The sequence below is a fragment of the Mustelus asterias genome, unplaced genomic scaffold (genome assembly GCF_964213995.1).
Source record: "Mustelus asterias unplaced genomic scaffold, sMusAst1.hap1.1 HAP1_SCAFFOLD_2036, whole genome shotgun sequence".
Lineage (NCBI taxonomy): Eukaryota > Metazoa > Chordata > Chondrichthyes > Carcharhiniformes > Triakidae > Mustelus > Mustelus asterias.
The window spans coordinates 61951-66713 of record NW_027591981.1 but is presented as its reverse complement, the minus strand read 5'-3'; positions in this window follow the sequence as shown (position 1 = coordinate 66713).

Sequence of the window (4763 nt, the reverse complement as noted above, 5' to 3'; positions counted from 1 at the left end):
GCGCGCTCGCTCTCTCTCTCTCGCGCGCGCGCTCTCTCTCTCTCTCGCGCGCGCTCTCTCTCTCGCTCGCGCTCGCTCTCTCTCGCGCTCGCGCTCTCTCTCTCTCGCGCTCGCGCGCTCTCTCTCTCTCGCGCTCGCGCGCGCTCTCTCTCTCGCGCTCGCGCGCGCTCTCTCTCTCGCGCTCGCGCGCGCTCTCTCTCTCGCGCTCGCGCGCGCTCTCTCGCGCTCTCTCTCTCTCTCTCGCGCTCGCGCGCGCTCTCTCTCTCTCTCTCTCGCGCGCGCTCTCTCTCTCGCTCGCGCTCGCTCTCTCTCGCTCGCGCTCGCTCTCTCTCGCACTCGTGCGCGCTCTCTCTCTCGCGCTCGCGCGCTCTCTCTCTCGCGCTCGCGCGCGCTCTCTCTCTCGCGCTCGCGCGCGCTCTCTCTCTCGCGCTCGCGCGCGCTCTCTCTCTCGCGCTCGCGCGCGCTCTCTCTCTCGCGCTCGCGCGCGCTCTCTCTCTTGCGCTCGCGCGCGCTCTCTCTCTCGCGCTCGCGCGCGCTCTCTCTCTCGCGCTCGCGCGCGCTCTCTCTCTCGCGCTCGCGCTCACGCGCGCTCTCTCACGCGCTCGCGCGCGCTCTCTCTCTCGCGCGCTCTCTCGCTCGCGCTCTCTCGCGTGCGCTCTCTCGCTCGCGCGCGCTCTCTCTCGCGTGCGCGTGCTCTCGCACCCCCCCTCTCTCTCTCTCGCACCCCTCTCCCTCTCTCTCTCTCGCACCCCCTCTCTCTCTCTCGCACCCCCTCTCTCTCTCTCGCACCCCCTCTCTCTCTCTCGCACCCCCTCTCTCTCTCTCGCACCCCCTCTCTCTCTCTCGCACCCCCTCTCTCTCTCTCGCACCCCCTCTCTCTCTCTCGCACCCCTCTCTCTCTCTCGCACCCCCTCTCTCTCTCTCGCACCCCCTCTCTCTCTCTCGCACCCCCTCTCTCTCTCTCGCACCCCCTCTCTCTCTCTCGCACCCCCTCTCTCTCTCTCGCACCCCCTCTCTCTCTCTCGCACCCCCTCTCTCTCTCTCGCACCCCCTCTCTCTCTCTCGCACCCCCTCTCTCTCTCTCGCACCCCCTCTCTCTCTCTCGCACCCCCTCTCTCTCTCTCGCACCCCCTCTCTCTCTCTCGCACCCCCTCTCTCTCTCTCGCACCCCCTCTCTCTCTCTCGCACCCCCTCTCTCTCTCTCGCACCCCCTCTCTCTCTCTCGCACCCCCTCTCTCTCTCTCGCACCCCCTCTCTCTCTCTCGCACCCCCTCTCTCTCTCTCGCACCCCCTCTCTCTCTCTCGCACCCCCTCTCTCTCTCTCGCACCCCCTCTCTCTCTCTCGCACCCCCTCTCTCTCTCTCGCACCCCCTCTCTCTCTCTCGCACCCCCTCTCTCTCTCTCGCACCCCCTCTCTCTCTCTCTCTCGCACCCCCTCTCTCTCTCTCTCGCACCCCCTCTCTCTCTCTCTCGCACCCCCTCTCTCTCTCGCACCCTCTCTCTCTCTCTCTCGCACCCTCTCTCTCTCTCTCTCGCACCCCCTCTCTCTCTCTCTCGCTCTCTCTCTCTCTCGCACCCTCTCTCTCTCTCTCTCTCTCGCACCCTCTCTCTCTCTCTCGCACCCCCTCTCTCTCTCTCTCTCGCACCCTCTCTCTCTCTCTCTCGCACCCTCTCTCTCTCTCTCTCGCACCCTCTCTCTCTCGCACCCTCTCTCTCTCTCTCGCACCCTCTCTCTCTCTCTCGCGCCCTCTCTCTCTCTCTCGCGCCCTCTCTCTCTCTCACGCCCTCTCTCTCTCTCTCACACCCATCATCATTTTCAGTCTGTGCTTATCCTGCTCTTGAAACCATTTGTTGACCATTGAGACTAATTGATTCTTTAGGATTGAGTTCAATGAAAGAAGGTCTGTTTTGTTCTGTGTGGGTTTAATTCCAACTCCAAGACAGTGATTGCATTGTTCAGGCATTTTGATGACTATCAAAGGGTTTTTGAAGTAGTAGCAGGGTCAAAGGCTGTTCTTAATGAGTCCAAGTTTATCTCTAACCCAGACCCCAGTGCCGCTGCAGACAGAGCTGGCCCAGCACAGTAATGCAGCTCCAGTGCCGCTGCAGACAGAGCTGGCCCAGCACAGTGATGCAGCTCCAGTGCCGCTGCAGACAGAGCTGGCCCAGCACAGTAATGCAGCTCCAGTGCCGCTGCAGACAGAGCTGGCCCAGCACAGTGATGCAGCTCCAGTGCCGCTGCAGACAGAGCTGGCCCAGCACAGTAATGCAGCTCCAGTGCCGCTGCAGACAGAGCTGGCCCAGCACAGTAATGCAGCTCCAGTGCCGCTGCAGACAGAGCTGGCCCAGCACAGTAATGCAGCTCCAGTGCCGCTGCAGACAGAGCTGGCCCAGCACAGTAATGCAGCTCCAGTGCCGCTGCAGACAGAGCTGGCCCAGCACAGTGATGCAACCTGATGAGATTTGGAGCACGGAACCCGCACCAGCTGGGATTTAATTTCAGTTCCCTGCATGAGAGAGAGGTCGTCACTCACTCAGAGCTCCAGGGGCCGCCCCCCCCCCCCTTCCCTTACAGACCAGGCTTGCACAAATTATCCTACCAGCAATTCCACCCCCTCCCCAAGCACCCCACCCCCACCTCCACAAACGAGCACCCTCTGCTCCCTTCTCCCTCCCCCGCCCCAGCCCACTGAACCCTCTTCATTGACTGTGTCTCAGAGATTCATAGGACCCTCGACTGCAGAAGGAAACCATTCGGCCCATCGAGGCGGCACTGACTCTCTGTCAGAGCACCCCACCCAAGCCCCACCCTCCGAACATCCTTAACCCGCATATCTTGGGACACTAAGGGACAATTTATCATGGCCAACCTGCACACCTTTGGACCATGGGAGGAAACCAGAACACCCAGAGGAAACCCACGCAGACACGGGGAGAATGTGCAAACTCCACACAGACAGTGACCCGAGGCTGGGTTCGGAAGTCTAGGATCCAGTCGCAGAGGGAGGAGCCGAGCCCCAGGCCACAGAGTTTGGAGATGAGTTTCGTAGGAATAATGGTGTTGAAGGCTGAGCTGTAGTCAATAAATAGTCTGACGTAAGTGTCCTCGTTATCCAGGTGTTCTGCGGTTGAGTGAAGGGCCGTTGAAGTGAAGGACTGTCCCTAAACCTTGCCCTGCTCATACACTTCAGAAAGGCTACACTGCAGAGTGTGAGCACAATGCAGGCTGACGCTCCAGTGCAGCATCACAGGAGCACTGTGCAGTCAGAGGATCAGTACTGAGGGGGTACCACACTGTCAGAGGGTCAGTGCTGAGGGGGTACCACACTGTCAGAGGGTCAGTGCTGAGGGAGTGCCGCACTGTCAGAGGGTCAGTACTGAGGGGGTACCACACTGTCAGAGGGTCAGTGCTGAGGGAGTGCCGCACTGTCAGAGGGTCAGTGCTGAGGGAGTGCTGCACTGTCAGAGGGTCAGTGCTGAGGGAGTGCCGCACTGTCAGAGGGTCAGTGCTGAGGGAGTGCTGCACTGTCAGAGGGTCAGTGCTGAGGGGGTACCACACTGTCAGAGGGTCAGTGCTGAGGGAGTGTCGCACTGTCAGAGGGTCTTGGTGCTGTGAGGCAGTGGTGCTAATGACTGGATTTCTGTTCTGAAATTATTCGCTCTGTGGACACGCTGTGCAGCCAGGCCTCAAAATGCTGGCATCTTCTCTCTCCAATTCTTTGTTTGATCTCACACACCGGTTCGCAGCCTCATCGACTGGAAGTTGAATCCTTTCCACCTGATCTCCATTCGACAGCCTCTCTGTTTTGGGGCAGTTCAACTCTCCTCACTGTCCCCTCAGTGAGGAAGAGAAGCCGATCGCTCAGAATTCCTAATCACAACTGACCACCAACGTGGTGGTGTGTGTGTGTAGTGTGTGTAGTGTGTGTAGTGTGTGTAGTGTGTGTAGTGTGTGTGGTGTGTGTGTGTGTGGTGAGTGTGTGTGTGTGTAGTGTGTGTGTGGTGAGTGTGTGTGTGTGTGGGTGGTGAGGGGGTGTGTGGCGTGTGTGTGTGGCGTGTGTGTGTGGCGTGTGTGTGTGGCGAGTGTGTGTGGCGGGTGTGTGTGTGTGTGGGTGGTGAGGGGGTGTGTGTGTGTGGGGTGGGTGGGTGGGGTGGGTGGGGTGTGTGTGTGTGGCGGGTGTGTGTGTGTGTGGCGGGTGTGTGTGTGTGTGGCGAGTGGGTGTGTGTGTGGCGAGTGGGTGTGTGTGTGGCGAGTGGGTGTGTGTGTGGCGAGTGGGTGTGTGTGTGGCGAGTGGGTGTGTGTGTGGTGAGTGGGTGCGTGTGTGGCGGGTGTGTGTGTGTGTGGCGAGTGGGTGTGTGTGTGGCGAGTGGGTGTGTGTGTGGTGAGTGGGTGTGTGTGTGGTGAGTGGGTGTGTGTGTGGTGGGTGTGTGTGTGTGTGGTGGGTGTGTGTGTGTGTGGTGAGTGGGTGCGTGTGTGGTGAGTGGGTGCGTGTGTGGTGAGTGGGTGCGTGTGTGGTGTGTGGGTGTGTGGGTGGTGAGGGGGTGTGTGTGTGTGTGTGTGGCGAGTGTGTGTGTGGTGGATTCCATGTGCCAAAATCCTGTCTGGCCTCTGGCATGAAGGATGTTTCTTGGACAAGGTATCCAGTCCTCATCGAGTCTTCTCTCCAGTATGAGTCAGTGTTCGAGAGGAGGGAGGGTGGAAGGCGGGAGTGTGTTGCCATCTTGTGCTCTCACAGGTGGAAGCTCCAGTTCAGTGACATGTT